Consider the following 18,332-nt stretch of genomic DNA (forward strand, 5'->3'; position numbering starts at 1 on the left):
GTGCAGCGAAAATCTTTCAGCGATTAAAAACGAAAGCTGCGTTCGTTCGATAAAAACTATTTTGATGCAAAAGCCGATTCTCAAGTTTAAGTACAGTTTACGTCTAAACACAGTTTACGTCTAAGCGCAGTTTGCATCTAAATGCAGTTTGTGTCTAAATGCAGTTTGTGTCTAAATGCAGATTGCGACTAAGCATAGTTTGCATCTAAGTGCAGTTTGCGTCTTAGGCTCAGATTGCGTCTAAGCGCAGTTTGCGCAGTTTACGTCTAAGCGCAGATTGCGTCAAAGCTCAGATTGTGTCTAAGCGCAGTTTGCGTTTAAGCGCAGTTTGCGTCTTAAGTGCAGATTACGTCTAAGCGTAGTTTGCATCTAAACACAGTTTTACGTCAAAACGTAGATTCGGAAAGATTTGAACTTAGACACTCGTTCGTAAAAGCGCATAAGTCAGTTTGCAGTTATAAATGGAATATAAACGTAAACTGCAGAGAAACTCGTTCGTAAAAGCGCAGAAATCAGTTTGCAGTTATAAACAGAATCAAGACGTAAACGAAACTACAATGTAGAGATCGTACGAAAACACCGATTTACGTCTGAATGCAGATTCGGAAAGAACAGAACTTAGAGACTCGTTCGTAAAAGCGTAGAGGGCAATAGCTATGTAGGAGGTTTGCAGTAATGATAAAGTACTCAAGGTAAAAGCAAACCAGAGATTTAGAGTGGTTCAGTCAGTCTTGACCTACTCCACTTTTGGCTTCCTCCACCGATGAGGTCACCGACGTCAACTAGAGGCCTTCCTTCAATAGGCGAAGGCCAACTGCCCTTTTACAGTTTCATTCATTTTGACAGAATCAGGAGACAACCCTTACAGAACCTTTCTCTCCTCTCTTTACAACTCAAGACTTTGAAGAACAGAAGGAGGAGAACTTAAAGGCTTTTTAACAATTTTGAGCTCAAGAATCACAGAGAAGATCAAGATTTCGGTGTAGGTCTCTTGCTCTTTCTGTGCTGAATGGGTGGGGTATTTATAGGCCCCAACCCAGTTCAAATTTGGAGCTCAAAACGATCAAATCCCGGAATTCCAGGATCAGGCGGTTGAACCTCCTGACTAGGGCGGTTGCACCGCCTGGCAGAGCTCGAAGACTGAGCCTCTGGGCGGTGCCACCTCTGTCAAGGGCAGTTGCACCTCTCTGCCAGAGCTCGAAGACCGAGCTCAGGCGATTGCACCGCTTGACTGGAGAGGTTGCACCGCCTGGCAGAGCTCGAAACTTGAGCTCTGGCAATGCTACCTCCTGACAGAGGAGGTTGCACCGCCCAGTCTCGCTCGGAGACTGAGCCCTGGGCGGTGCCACCTCTTGGCTGGAGTGGTTGCACCTCCCAGTCTCGCTGGGAGACATAGCCTGGGCGGTGCTACCTCCCTGCCTGGGCGGTTGCACCTCCCACAGCAACCTGGGTTCGAATGGGCTGAACCATTCGACCCAATTTGAGTTTTTTTAGGGGCCCAATTGCCCCAGGATTAAGCTAATGGGATCACCTCCCATTTCTAACTTAATCAAAGTGCTAACTACGATTATTTCCTAAGACATATTCTGCAGCTTGCTTCGGTGCGTCACTCGCTTCTTCCGGCGAGTTTCCGGCGAACTTCCGTCGATCATCCGATGAACCTTTGGTGATGCTCCTACGGACTTCCGACAAACTCCTGGACTGCGACGATCCACTTGGCAAGTTCCGACGAGCTCCTTTGGCAAGCTTCTGGACTTCTCGGATTTGTTCCCGCAGAATCTCCGACGACTATCTGAACTTCCGTCGAGCTCTCGAACTCCCAACGTGATCATTGTCATGACTCCGGCATAACTCCTGCTGCATGTCTTACTTTCTTCGTAGTTAGTCCTGCACATTTATCTCAACACATACATTAGACAACAAATGACAATTGACTTCATCATCAAAATCCGAGATTCAACAAATATGCCAACTTGTACATCTTTCAATTTGTTACCTTGTAGAACATGCTATCTTACTACCTTGCATATCTACAACTTGATAGCTTGAATGTTCTAAGCATGATATAACACTTACTAAATTTGATAGCAAAATTGCATGATGATAAAAATGGAGATTATGTTTATCATGCAAATGATTAGAACTTATATTACAAACACTTATTGTGACACTTCTCCTTTTTGTTGATGACAAAGGGGGAGAAGTATGATCATGTTATACATGATGATGTGTTGCAAATATTCATGATGAATATTGCAATAACTTAAATTTAGTTTGAATTCAAAGTTCTATCAATATGTCATATTGATAGGGGGAGTTTGTTTAAACTCTAGAAATTAAGGTTAACTCAGTCATCAAGTGGTTATCATCATAAAAAAGGGGGAGATTGTTAAATCTCGTATTTTGATAATGAAACCACTTGATATGTGTTTATGATTCAATCTGCGTTTTGAGTGATACAGGATGCTTCGATCAGGATGAGACAATTAAAGTAGGAAAATCATGTTGGGCCGGAGGAACATGTCAGAAGATTTGACGTCGGATCGGTGGATCGATCAACGTATCAACAGAAGGCTTCGGGCCGTGGATTCGGGCATCGGGCCAAGAAGAGCGAAGATTGTGCCAAGGATATCGGAGTTGTGGAGTCAACTGGCCGATTGGGCAATAGGCCGCAAGAGAGGACGATGCATCGAAGAATCAGACGAAGCGTCGAGGGACCAATGACATGCCGGACAACTTGATTAATTACTTAGGATTAATTGTCTCGATCGAAGTTTTGTTTTAAGTATGTAGGATTAACTACGATAGCTTGAAGACATAAAGCAAGTCTACCAAAGTCAAGTTCGATGGGTGTTCGAGAGTCCGAAGATTCGTCGGAAGTGCTACCAGAACCAACCGAGAAGAAATCGGGAACTTGCCGAAGTTTTCGGAAGTCCGTCGAAGAGATCGTCGAAGGTTTGCGGAGATCACTGAGAAGGTTTGGCTACTTGCAAAAGACTCGCTGAACTCGCCACAAGATCGGGAGCCTGTTAGGAGTCCGCCGGAAGAAATCTGAGGGTGTATCGAAAGTCCGTCGAAAGATCGTCGGAAAGCTCTCCGAAAGGAAACTCGACATTGCCGGTTAAAAACTTGCTTAGGACTATATCTTAATTTCGTAGTTTGTAGGTAATTAGGGTTAGGATTAAGAGTTAATCCTATAACCTGGTTAGGGGCTAACTGGGCCCTAATATGAACTAGTTTGGGCCAAATTTGGAGCCTAACCAGTGACCCATAAGGACGGATGGTGGCACCGCCAGACTAGGCAGTGGCATCGCTCAGAACCTAAAGGATCGGGCGGTGGTACCGTCGGACTAGGTGGTGTCACCGCCCAACACCCGAAAGGTCAAGCGGTGGCACCGCTGGTAAACAGTCAATGTGACATTGACATGCGGTGGCACCGCCATCGACAAGCGGTGGCACCACCAGCTCTGGGAACCCAAAGGAATTCAAAATTTGGAGCCCAAATTTGAATCCTCATGGGTGCTAGTCATAGGTGCCCAGCGAGCCAATCACATGAGTCATAGCACGTGTGACTTGATACAGAATCTTTTTGCTTATTATATTTTGGCATATATCACTTTATAACTATTGCATATATGCATATATATTGTGATGTCCTTAGATTTGTGTAATGGGAATCAGATCGTGATGAGATCACGATAATGAGATCGATTCACCTTTAAACACAGATCCTAAATAATCCCGATCATAGGTTACTCGAGAGGGACATCGTGATAATCGGACATACTGGTGTGCTGTATACCTATCCATATGATGGATGTAGCTAGTCTCATAGTTGCTCATGTAGGGACACTAGGGATATAGTACAGGTGCTCATTGGAGAATGAGTTCACTAATTGATCCGCTTACGGAATGTTGGATGGTTGATGATGTCTTATTGTCAGACAGCGATTCCGTAGTCTTAGTGGTATATCTGGTCCTTAGACTTGAGACACCAAGGATGTCCTGTATGAGTGCTCCACTCTTTGATACCAGACTTATAGGTTTAGTTGTCCCAGATCTAGTACAGCTGGTCATCGGGAGTGGTAGTCGACCTTACGAGGGCTATTGAGTGTCGATAGAGGATCATCCACTCTCGGCGTCATGAGAGGAATATCCCATGTGTTCTTGCTCAGATAAATCCCTGGCCAGGGTCATTCGAGTTGAGAGAGAAAGAGTTCTCCGGGAGAATCCGATTAGAGCGAGACTCGAGTAGAAACCGTATGGGTCTAATAGCACCATGCTCGATATACGTTCTTTGGGATATTAGATGGATGAGGGACTATAGGTACACGGTAACCAAGGATAGACAGGTCCAATGGATTGGATTCCCCTATATCGTCTGGGGACTATGACGTAGTGGCATAGTACATCCGTAGTCGATGAGTCGAGTAAATTATTACAGAAATAATAATTCACTAAATTAGAAGGAGTTCTGATAGGTATGACTCACGGCCAGCTTGATATTGGGCCTAGAGGGTCACACATATATGGTAGAGATTGCGATGAATAGAGGTTCGGATATGAGATATTCGACGGAGCCCTTGTCTTATTGGATGCAGATCCAATACCCACTAGGGAAGGATCCATTAGGGTTTGATAGGGGACCTCTATAAATTGGAGGGATTCAGAGCCTCATAGGCAAGAGCCTTTGCTTGCCTCTCCTATTCTCCTCCCCCTCTCCACCTCAGAGCAGGCCTAGAGTTTTGAGGAGCATCGTCGCAGCCTTGTTGTGTGGATCACCGCTAGAGAGGAAGACACTTGACCTCCTTCACCCTCTCCTAAGGATCTGCAAGGAAATAGGGATATACAATCTCCATAGGTAACAAAATCTACTCTATACGCAGTTTTAAGTTTTGCGAATTTTGCGCACCAATCTTCGCACGACGACGAACATCTCTTTGGGAATCGGGGATTTTATTTTTCTTATTTTTACACTGTGCATGTGATGTCACCCCCAAGATTTACCAACAATGGGGTCTATAAATACCCCTCAATTCTCAGCAAAAAACACACCTTTTGATAAGTTAGAAATTGAGAAAAAGCTTTAGCAAAGTCTTGTTTTCAATAGCTTAAGTGTTTACCTCCCTCTTTCTCTTTGAAAAATCTGTAAGAGTGTGAACCACTTGTAAAAAGGTTGTAAGAGGGGTATTTGGTCCTTCCCCTTCAAAGTGATTTGTTAGTGGAAGTTGGGAGCCTCATCGAAGAAGGCTTCGTAAGTGGATGTAGGTCATTTGATCGAACCACTTTAAATTGGTGTGTGAGTGTTTAACTTTCTGAAACCTTTATTTACATAGCAGCAAGCTTTTGGTTTTCATCTCCTTACTTGACTCGAGCTACTTTTACTAAGTCATTCTTTGTCACATCGAAATCTCTACACATTTACGAAATCGTTTTCAAACTTACGAGTTTTAATCCGCTGCACTAATTCACCCCCCCCCCCTCTTAGTACCGCTCCGATCCTAACATGAACAACATGACAACAAGAAAAGCTATGGATTCAAGGTGTAAATGCCATGGTATCGCAGAGGCGAGTCTTTCATGTGTGTATCAAATTTTGTATCGGATAAAAGCTTTGGTCATCAACATATGGGTCCATGTACCACCGAGGGAGTATACCGAATGCAAGTACCAGTGAGTCCTATGGGAGAGACTAGATCATGCAGAGGTATGATCAAAGTGACTAAAGAGTTGGATAGTGGAGGCCATGCATGAGAGTTGCAGTCTGTCTTTCCATCGACTAAAGGGGAACTATTCGGAGAACACAAAGTTGTTGAAGTAAGGGGTCAAAAGGGGCAAGAAAGTGACGATGAGTGTAGAGGGACTTAACTACCCAAAAAAAACTAAGCATCGGTTAGAATGGAGGTGGACTCTGAGGAGTGCCATAGTGCCACAAAGGTAGATCTACCAATCACAAAGAAAGGGACTCAGATGCGAGGTGATGGATAGTAACGCCATGGGCATGGCAGCACCATGGTTCCATAGAGGCATGACTTCCATAAAGTCATCGATACCTTTTTCTCATGGAGGGAGAATGCTTGGTCGTGAAAGGGGCTAAGGAGGTGGAGAACGCAGAGACAAACTCCAAGTACTAAGACAAGGTTGAAAGGTAGAGGCCAGGGAACTTCATAAGAATGGTATTAATGAGTTTCTCATCAAGATAGCCGAAAGTGAAGAACTTCAGGTTGATGCAAGAGTGCTCGACCAAGGAACGAAGTAGGTAGTATACTGTGCTATACCTTTGTAACTCAGAAGAGTAGATGGCAAAGATGATGGAAAAGATGGTACAATCCTAGTGATGACCAAAACTATTAGAGACTTGCTCCAAGTTGGGGTGAAAACTTTGTTAGGATCAAGTTGGTACTAAGAGGGGTGAATTAGTGCTAATGAAAATATTACGTCGAATTAAAAATTTCATTTCAATTTAAATCGTTACTGAAAATGCAATAATCGTAAAGAAGGTGTGAAGAGGAGTAAGCAGCCAAGTTAATAAAAAAAGCATAATAGGAATGACAAAGTAGAGATCACACTGGATTTATAGTGGTTCGATCGTCGAGACCTACATTCACTCCCAATTCCTCCTTGTTGAGGCTACCGACATCCACTAATGGTCTTTCTTCAATAGGCGAAGACCAACCACCTTCTTACAATACTTTCTCCTTTTTTAGGTTTAGGAGATAACCCTTACAAACCTCACATCTCTCTTAGAATGATCATAAATCTAAAAAAAGAGGAGGACACTTAGCACTTTTATAACACTTTCACACCCCAACACTTCAAGATTTTTATTCACACTTTGTTACTCTTTCATGCAAGAAAGAGTGGGTATATATAAGCCCCAATGGCTTCAAAAATGGAGTCAAAAAGTGTCTCATCTTGGGTTTTCGGGGTACTAGCGCTACCATCGCCATTATTGGGCGGTACCACCGTCTGACACTCTAACACTAAGTAATACCACCACCTAGTCTAGTGGTACTACTAGGATCAAGTTGACACTAGGGGGGGGTGAATTAGTGCTTACTATAAAAATCACGTCAGTTATGAAAATCTTCGTTTCGATAAAAATCGATTTCGGAAAGATGAGTTTAACTTGAAAGCTCGTTCGTAAGCGTAGTGAAAGTAGTAAGTAAGTAGGGCAGTTTGCAGTAAAAGTAAATAGTAAGAATAGAAATGCAAACCAAGTTTTATAGTGGTTGGGTCGTTGTGACCTACATCCACTCCCGATTCCTCTTCACTCAAGGCCATTGGCTTCCACTACCGATCTTCTTTCAATGGGCGAAGATCAACTACCCTTACAACTCGATTCTCCTTTTGATAGGTTCTAGAGTGAACCTTTACACCCCCACTACCTCCTCTCTTAAACTTCACCAACACTTAGAGCTTGAGAGGAGTTCTCACAAGATTACAATAGCATTTTTCTTTCTTTTTGCTCTTAGTTTTTGTGTTTTCTAAGCAGAGATGAGAGGGGTATTTATAGGCTCCAAATGGATTCAAACTTGGAGCCTAAAAGTGTCTCATTCCTGGTTTTTGGGGTACTGGTGATACCACCGCTTGTGCTGGGCGGTACCATTGCCTACAGCACTACACTGGGTGGTACCACTACCTAGTCTAGCGGTACCACTACCTAACACAATTTGGAAGACTATGTCTGGGTGGTACCACTACTTAATCTAGTGGTACTACCGTCTAGCATAGTCTTAGAGATTATCTCGGAGACTGAGCCACTAGCAGTGCCACTGCCTGGACCGGCAATGCCACCACCGGACCCAACTTTTAGGTCACTAAATGGGCCTTTCTCTTAGCCCAAAATAGCCTCACTTTGTGCCTAGTTGGCCCTTAATTGAGTTGGTCTAATTACATTCTAATTCATCCTAATTACAACTGAAACTACTTTGATCTAGACATTTATTACAAAGCATTAATCACATGTTGTTTAGCATGTCATTGGTTCATCGACGCTTCGTCCAATCCTTTAGCACATCATCCTCTTTTACGATCTTTTGCCCGATCAACATATTGATCTCCGCAACTCTGACCTCCTTAGTGCAATGTTCTTTAGTAAATGGTAAGAAGGAATCATCAAAGATAGAAAATATTTTGATTCTCATAAAATATAGCTCAAGTAGAGAAATCAAAAGAAAGTTCCTGATTCGGTTGGAAAATTTTCATTCTAATTTAATTTGTCAACTCTAAACTTATCATCAAAATCACTTTTCTTAATTCAAGAGATAACATAAAATACATTCATCACTTTCCCTAACCCGTTTTCTCCTTTGTAGGTCCTAAGGGACTATGGGAGGTTTCGGGGAGGCTGACCTTTGCGAACGGACATGCAAGGGTGCCGCACGACGTAGGCAAAACTAGCTAAGTTTGTGACAATGTGTGGTCTTCTGCACAAGAAGCATCCGCTAGATTTTGGAGCCTTGCCTTTTGAGGTTGGCCTTTTGTGGGAACTCTTATTCCTTTATTCACCCCCGGACTCCTTCCCCTCGAGAATATTTCAATAGACGATTTCCTAAAGATTGTTTCTTTTTCCTTAAGTCCTTTGAGGAAACAAAGTCAGTAAGCCTTTTCGCGGCTACAATTGCTCCGATCAGATCAATCATATTCCTTCAATGTAGTTCTTATTGTGCCTATGGATTCAAGCCATCAAGGAAGCTAAACAACTTATCCTTTTCGGACATGTCCTTTATATCTAATCTCAATGTGAAAAATTATTTTACGTATTCCCGAATGGAAGTAGTTTGGTGGAGTTGTCTCAACTTTGTCCTTGCGACGAACTCTGTGTTCTCGAGTAGGAACTAAGTTCTCAACTCTTGCATCGATTCCTCCCATGTGTACACTCAACACCAACCTTATTATATCTCCTCCTAATGGATTCACCATTAAAGTTTTGCATCCCTATTTAAAATACATGGTTGCTATTGAAACTTTGGTATCTTCATAATTATGTATTATAGCTTGAAAGTACTATTTCATGTCAAACAAGAAATTCTTGAGCTCCTTTGCGTCCCTAGTACCTTTATGGCAATGAGGCTCAAGTGACCTCAAGTTTTATGGTGGCACAACGCAGGTGTTGCTCCCTCCCACATTTAGTGCCCTTGTGATCGCTATCACTCTGGAAGTGAGTTCCACCATGACTTCGTGCAGATGTTGCATAGTCTTTGGTGTCTTTCGTTAGCCGATCGATTAGGGACTTGACCTTGTCGATTTGAGATTCTACTTCTTCTTTTGAGCTCTCTATCCTAAGAAGCCTTCTTTGGCCTTGGTAGAATTCCTCCAAACTTGCTTCAAGAATATCCAGTTGGGTTTTCATCGCTATGAGTCTCTCATTGTGGCTCTTTTTCCCGGTTGGCACTCTATATTGTGCCTCTTCCACTTGCGGAGAATTGCCAACTTCTCACTCATCATGTTTGCTGCCATACTCTTCTAGAATGACTCCAATAGTATGAGAGCAAGTTTACACTTGTAGCCCACCTGCGGTTGCTTAAGGCAATGGTCCAGCTTGCCCCATCTTGCTCAATTTGCCACGATGCTTTACTATAGTGAGATTGTAAAGTTTCTTCGCTGCTTGCTCAAATTTCTATGGGGTGAGGCACCCTTGTGGCAAAGTCATGGACTTAGCTGGAGATGCCTAAGTTGTGAAGCACCCTTGTGCCAACTCTTCAAACTTAGCTGAGATTGCCTAAGTTATAAGGCACCTTTGCAACATAAGCATCCGCAAAAAGTCAGCCTAGTTGCAACCGCGTATAGGTCCCGAAGGACCTATAAAATAAAAAGTTGATTAGTTTAAAAATGAGCGATGGATAAGTCCCGACGTCTCACGAAGAGAGAATCTTTACAAGTAATTCAACAAGCACCTTGAGTGTAAGAGAGAGAAGAGAGGAAGGAGAAAATAAGGATTTTAGAAGGTTGAATGAACAATTGTAAGTTTGCAAACAACTACTCACCGGGTGTCGAGCGCGAAGGCAAGTTCCCGTCAAGTTAACATGCGAACTTGTGAAGATTGTTTAACACCTAACACTACCCCAAAGCCCTATTCCCCCGGTGCCACTTGAGGGGTTCTAGGGTGCTAAGATGGCTGATGTTTTGCGTAAGGTTACGGTCTATAGAAAATAGGCTATGGCACGTGAAAACAAAGCCATTTTGGGGAAGTTTGGCTTGATGCGGCGAGCGGTCGCACTATACCACTGTGAACTATCGTTGCTTATATTTTTCAAGCAAAAACATATAAAACTAAAGCAAAACATGCTGCCATGTATCTATTCAAGCATGCAAAAGTGATGAATGGTTCATTGAATGAAGTTATTGCGGGTGCGTGATGACTGTTCGTGACAAGACACCATCGCATCCACATCATCCGGTTGCCTACGATGACATCAATCCATGGTGGACTTCACGCCACCGTTGCTACCTATTGCCAACAACTACCACAAGCACTACTCGTAGTAGAAGCCACCCTCCTCCAGGAAGCACCTTCATCCCATTGAGAGCTGCCCAAATCTATGAATCCGAGAGCTTTTATACTCAAAGCTGGAGCACTTCTAGTAACCGGCTTCACTGCAAATAGCAAAAACATTTCATGCTACATCATGAAACACAAACACTTGGCTTCATCTCTTGCTTCTGCTAGTCATAGGTGCCCTACAAGCCAATCACATTAGTGATGGCATGTGTGACATGATACGCTATCTTTTTATTTATTATTATTATTATTATATTTTCTCACTTTATATTGCTTGTTGCATACATATATTGTGATGTCTGTGGATCAGTGCAATGGGAATCGGATCGTGATGAGATCACGATAAAGAGATCGATTCGCCTTTAAACAAAGATCCTAAATAATCTCAATCATAGGTTACTCGAGAGGGATATCGAGATAACCGGACAGACCAGTGTACTGTATATATATTTATATGATGGAGGTGATTGATCTCATAACTGCTTGGTGGGGACATTAGGGATATAATGCAGGTGCTCATTGGAGAATGAGTTCACTGATTAATTCGCTCATGGAATGCTGGATGGTTGATGATACCTCATTGTTAGATAGCGATTCCATCATCCTAGTGGTGTACTTGGTCCATAGACTTGAGACACCAAGGATGTCCTGTATAAGTATTTCACTCTTTGCTACCAGACTTATAGGTTTGGAAGTTCTAGATCTAGCACAGTCGGGTATCAAGAGTGACACATAACCTTACGAGGGCTATTGAGTGTTAACAAAGAATCCTCCACTCTCAGTATCATGAGAGGAATATCTCGAGTGTTCTTACTTAGACAAATCCATAGCCATGGTCATTCAGATTGAAAGAGAAAGAGTTCTCCGGGAGAATCCGATTAGAGTAAGACTCGAGTAGAAGCCGTATGGGCCTGATAGCACCATGCTCGGTATATGATCTTTAGGATATTAGATGGATAAGGGACTATAGATATATGGTAACTGAGGACAAACAGATCCAATGGATTGGATTCCCTTGTATCATCTGGGGACTATAACGTAGTGGTTTAGTACATCCGTAGTCGATGAGTCAAGTGAATTATTATGGAGATAATATTTTATTGAGCCAGAAGGAGTTTTGACAGGCATGACTCACGGCCAGCTCAATATTGGGTCTAGAGGGTCACACATATATGGTAGGTGTTACGATGAGTAGAGGTTCGAATATGAGATATCCATCGGAGCCTCTATCTTTTTGGATATCCAATAAGCCTTGGAATTATTAGATCCTTTAGATAAGATCCAATAATATTCAATGAGTTTTTACTGGTTAGAGATCTATTAATTTAAGAGGCTTGGGTAGTTCAATGAAGATCTAGTACCTAATAGGGCAGGATCCATTAGGGTTAAGTTGACAGGGGGCCTCTATAAATAAGAGAGAACTAAATGGCCATAGGTTGGGCCTTCTTGGCTGCCATCTCCTATTCTCCTCTCCCCTTCTCCTTAGCCAACAAGTATGGAGATTTGGATAGCGATTCGAGGAGTGTCTCCGTAGCCCCTATCATGTGGATCACTACTAGAGAGGAGGACACTTGACCTCCTTAATCCACTCCCACAAATCTATATGAATTCAGGGATATACGATCTCCCACAAATTTTTGATGCAATAGCGAGAAAAGGCAATATATGTTGCTGTCCTTATTGCCCTTGCAGATGGCAACCTTAGCTGCCATTTATGTGCAAAGGGCTAGTGGCTTATGGGCTACTGCCGGCAAGTTGCAATTGGTGACCTACCTACAACAGGCGCCACCTATGGGTTGGGCGCCCATAGGCAGGGCCGCCTACAACGACGGCCACAATGGCGACACCCGTAGGTAAGGTTGCCTATAGCGGCGATCGCTTGCACAACAAAATAACATCGATGAACTCTCACATGACGTTGATGTCGCCACTGATGATCTTATAGAATAATCACAATTAGTAGCTTTGAGAAGATCTCAAAGGAAAAGGAAACATACCATTTCTGATTATTATGTAATATATATACAAGAATCAGATTATAATATAGGAATAAAAAAAGACCTTTTATCATTTTTACAAGCCATAAAATGTAACGATCCTGAAAAATGATATGATGCAATAAAAGAAAAGTTAAAATCAATGATCTAGAATGGTGTTTCGAAACTCATTGAATTGCCCAATAATTATAAAAAAGTTGGTTGTAAATGGGTCTTTAAGACAAAACGTGAATCGGTGGGCAATATCGAATAATATAAAGCCAGAGTTGTAGCAAAAGGTTTTTCTCAGAAAAAAAGCATTGACACAATGAGACATTTTCTCTAGTTTCTAGAATGGACTTGTTGAGAATCATCATAATATTAGTAGCTTATTATCTTGAGTTACACCAGATGGATATAAAAATAACATTTTTGAATGAGGATTTAGATGAAGAAATCTATATGGAACAATCTGAAGAATTCATAGAACATGAGAAAGATGGTTAGGCTCATGAACTAAAGAAATCCATTTGTGGTTTTAAACAAGCTTCCAAACAATGATATATAAAGTTTCAAGATACCATTACTTTCTTCGGATTTAAGGAAAACACTATTGATCAATGCATATATCTAAAGGTAAGTGAGAGTAACTTTATTATATTGGTCTTATATGTGGATGATATTTTACTTGCTAGTAGTGATCTTGGTTTATTATACAAAACCAAAATATTTCTTAGCAAGAACTTTAAGATGATTGATATGTATGAGGTAGTCTATGTTTTTAGCATTGAGATATTCAATGATAGATCTCAAAGATTATTAGGACTATCTCAAAAAAAGATATATTAATCATATTTGGAGAGATTTAATATGTAGTTTTACTCAGCCAATGATATACCTTTTACTAAAGATGAAAATTTCAACCAAAACCAATGCTCCAAAAATGACTTAGGAAGGAATCAGATGAAGAATATTCCTTATGAGTGTGTAGTTGGAAGTTTATTATATGCTCAAACCTATACAAGACTCGATATCAGTTTTACATTAGCTTGAAGTGATAGGATATTCATATGTTGATTTTATAAATTGCCTTGACAATAGGAAGTTCATTTCAGGATATGTATTCATGTTAGCTAGTGGGGTAATTTTTTGAAAAAATATAAAGTAATCATTTATTGCATCATCAATAATGGAGGCTAAATTTTAACATGTTTTGAGGTCACAAATCAAGTTTTATGGCTGCGAAATTTAATCTCAGGACTTAGTGTAGTCGACGCAATTGTTAGACCGCTGAAGATATTTTATGATAATACCATAATAGTTTTCTTCTCTAAGAATGGCAAGTACTCTAGTAGTTTTAAGCACATCGAGATAAAGTACTTGGTGGTTAGAGAAAGAGTCTAGAAATATCAAGTGTTGAGAACCTAAGCACTACTATGATGATTGTTAATTCATTTACTAAAGCTTTATAGTGTAAAATATTTAAAGAAAATATTCTTAGAATGAGGCTTGTGAGCAAACTATAAAAGATATGGTGATGCATGTTTAGGTGGATACTATGATTGACATTATTTGTTTCTGCTATCGTGTTTACATTTATATTTATGCATATTATAGTTTAATCTAATAATAGGATTATCTTGAAAAGATAAATTACAAGGATCATTATGGACTATATTAGGAAAGACTAACAATGTTACGATACATGGAAAGGAATATGATATTGATGATAAACAACTACTATGACTCGTATTATTAGTTGGACTTAATATAGTATTATTGTGTTTATTGGACTTATTATCTTGTTTTTAAAATTCATGACTATGTATAAAATACTTTTCAAAAGTTTTTGGAATCTAATTAGGTAAAATTATTTTCAAATAAGTTTTATTTTATTTATTTTAATTTTAAATATCTTTTATATCTTATTAATTAATGAGCTAAGTGGGAGAATAATAGATTATGTGGCCCTTTATAATTATATAAGATATATAATATAATTAATTAGATTTTGATGATAAATATTAGCCAATGGAAAAGAAGTCCTTATTATAGTATGATTCCTTAGGGGATGCCCTTGATAGGAGAAACTCTCCTAATAGTTTATTCTAAACCCTCTGCTCTCGCTTATAAATAGATAAGACCTCTAAGGGTTAAAGAGACATCTCATAAAGGATGCAACTGAGATATTACGGTTTCTCTCTCAACCCTCTGGAACCATGAATCTAAGTGGTCATGTGATATGTGAAAAGATAGGAAGAGAGTAGAAGAAGAGTCTAGTTCTCCTTACGGAGTGATAGTAGTTTTGGATCTAACGACGGTGCTTAAATTACATAGAGATCCTTTTAAGATGACATTAAAAGATATGCATCGTAAAAACCGATCTAATGTTATTTAATTTCAATCATAACATAAAAGTTTTTTTTTTTGCATTAACTATAGCATATTATAGATTTTATGCTTACAACACTTACCTATTTGCCTTGAAAATGGATTTTATGCTTATAGATGACATTAACATCTTGTGTAATCAATCATGGAGACGTGAAGCCTAGCAACATACTCTTAGATGGTGAGCTGATGGCAAAGGTGTCATACTTTAGATTATCCCGACTGAGGCTGATAGATAGAACTCAAACTGTGAGTGTTGTGCAAGGTGATAGCAGATGAGATTTCCTTAATTGTTTGAGGAAATCTTTCTACTCTGTCGAGGAAAATCCTCTAATCTATCGAGGGAAATCCTCTAATCTATCGAGGGAAATCCTCCCTCCTAACCTATATAAATAGGAGAGGGACATGTTAATGCAAATCATCTTCTTTTGTTATTTCTTTCTCTCCCTTTTCTAACATGGCATCAGAGCAATAGCCCCACTAATCTGAGAGCTCTATCTTGCCTTAGAACCACGGTAACCAAGTATTCCACCATAGCTTGTGCGTCCTTCTTCAAGGAGAACCTCGGCAGCAGCAGTGCGCTCGAGGAGGGCGAGTTCGAGAAGCTCATCCATACGTACACCTACGTCGCTGCCTGCGTACACCTACGCTACTGCTTCTCCCGTTCCAGCCTCGCCAAAGGCCGATGGGACTCCACCACATAACAGCTTCCTCTATTGCATAATCACAAGGAAATTGCAACTGCATTCTCAGCCATATATCAAGTACAAGGTTCGCCTCCTTCTCCAATCTCTCTCCTATCTCGCTGACTTCGATCTCTCTTTATCAGCTTGCCCTGCGAAGCCCGCTGTGCACCCTTGTGGGGAACCGCCGTAGTCTTCTATCTTACTGCCAAGTGCATCTGAAATTGCAGCGGAAGCAGTTCAGATCTACCTGAGATCTGCCTTTCAAACCGCAGCCTCAACAATCTCTGGGATGCTGCGACATCTCTGCTGCCATTTCCCAGCCCACAGTAGCTGCCGGCAGCTTCCTCTATTGTGGTCGCTTCCAGGCTCCCTTCAGCAGCTTCTTTGCTGCAATAGAAAACTGCAGTAGCATACTGTAGCAGTAGTGTGCAATCTGCAGTAGCAAACTGCAGCAGTGCGTAATCTACAACAGCAGCAAACTACAGCAGCAGTGCACAATATGCAGCAGCAAACTACAGCAACTGCAGCAACCTCTTCCCTCCCTCATGTTGAATCTCAGATTTTGATGATGAAACTAATTGATAGTATTTATGATTTGATCTGTGTTTTAAATGATGCAGGATGCTTCGATCAAGGAGAAACAATTAAAGCAGGAAGAATCATGTTGGGCCGGAGGAATATGAGACAGAAGATTAGACATCGGACCGGAGGATCGGTCGACATATCGACAGAAGGCTTTGGGCCATGGATTCGAGCATCGGCCAAGAAGTGCATATATTACGCCAAGGATATCGGAGTTACGGAGTCAACCGGTTAATCAGGCAATAGGCCGCAAGAGAGGATGATGCGCCGAAGAATTGGACAAAGCGTCGATGGACCAATGACATGTCAGACGATATGATTCATGCTTAATAATAATTTTGTTGGGAAATCATGGGGGGAGACATCATATACGCAGCGGAAGAACAAGAAAACAAAAATCCCCGATTCCCAAAAAGATGTTCGTCGTCGTGCGAAGATTGGTGTGCAAAAATCCGCAAAACACAAAAACTGCATATAGAGATTGTGTTACCTAGGGAGATCGTATATCCCTGTTTCCTTGCAGATCCTTAGGAGAGGGTGAAGGAGGTCAAGCGTCCTCCTCTCTAGCGGTGATCCACACAGCAGGGTTGCGACGACACTCTTCAAGACTCCAGGCCTGCTCTGAGGTGGAGAGGAAGAGGAGAATAGGAAAGGCAAGCAAAGACTCTAGCCTATGAGGTTGTGAATCCCTCCTATTTATAGAGATCCCGTGTCAAACCCTAATGGGTCCTTTCCTAGTGGGTATTGGATCTGCATCCAATAAGACAAGGGCTCCGTCGGATATCTCATATCCGAACCTCTACTCATCGCAATGCCTACCATATGTGTGTGACCCTCTAGGCCCAATATCGAGCTGGCCGTGAGTCATACCTGTCAGAACTCCTTCTAACTCAGTGAATTATTATCTCTGTAATAATTCACTTGACTCATCGACTACGGACGTACTAGGCCACTACGCCGTAGTCCCCAGACGATACAGGGGAATCCAATCCATTGGACCTGTCTGTCCTCAGTTACCATATACCTATAGTCCTTCATCCATCTATTATCCCAGAGACCGTATATCGAGCATGGTGCTGTCAGACCCATACGGTTTCTACTCGAGTCTCGCTCTAATCGGATTCTCCCGGAGAACTCTTTCTCTCTCAACCCGAATGACCCTGGCCAGGGATTTGTCTGAGCAAGAACACATAGGATATTCCTCTCATGACGCCGAGAGTGGATGATCCTCTATTGACACTTAATAGCCCTCGTAAGGTCGACTACCACTCCCAATGACCAGCTGTACTAGATTTGGGACAGCCAAACCTATAAGTCTGGTATCAAAGAGTGGAGCACTCATACAGGACATCCTTGGTGTCTCAAGTCCAAGGACCAGATACACCACTAGGACTACGGAATCGCTGTCTGACAATAAGGCATCATCAACCATCCAGCATTCCGTAAGCGGATCAATCAGTGAACTCATTCTCCAATGAGCACCTGTACTGTATCCCTAGTGTCCCTACACGAGCAGATATGAGACCAGCTGCATCCATCATATGGACGGGTATACAGCACACCAGTCTCTCCGGTTATCACGATGTCCCTCTCGAGTAACCTATGACCGGGATTATTTAGGATATGTGTTTAAAGGTGAATCGATCTCATTATCGTGATCTCATCCCGATCCGATTCCCATTGCACAAATCCAAGGACATCACAATATATATATGCATTTATGCAATAGTTATAAAGTGATATACACCAAAATATAATAAGCAAAAAGATTCTGTATCAAGTCACACGTGCCATCACTCACGTGATTGGCTTGCTAGGCACCTATGACTAGCAAATTTTCTAGATCGAAGTATGTTTTTATGTGTGCAGGATTAACTATGATAATAAGGCATAAAGCAAAATAAAGTCCTGGAGTCAAGAATGCAATTTCGTTGGGAGTTTGAGAGTTCGTCGGAAGTCCAGACATTCATCGGAAGTTTTGCCGGAATTGATCGAGAAGTCTTAGAGCTTGCCAAAGAAGCTCATCGGAACTCGCCAAGAAGATCGTCATAAAGTCCAGGAGCTTGCCGGGAATTCGCCGGAACATTGCCGAGAGATCGTCGGAAGTTCGCCGGAAGATCGCTGAAAGCTCGTAGGAAGAAACTAGACTTATCTTGCTTAGATTATGTCTTAGGAATCGTAGTTAGCACATAA

The sequence above is a fragment of the Musa acuminata genome, chromosome BXJ2-9 (genome assembly GCF_036884655.1).
Source record: "Musa acuminata AAA Group cultivar baxijiao chromosome BXJ2-9, Cavendish_Baxijiao_AAA, whole genome shotgun sequence".
NCBI lineage: Eukaryota > Viridiplantae > Streptophyta > Magnoliopsida > Zingiberales > Musaceae > Musa > Musa acuminata.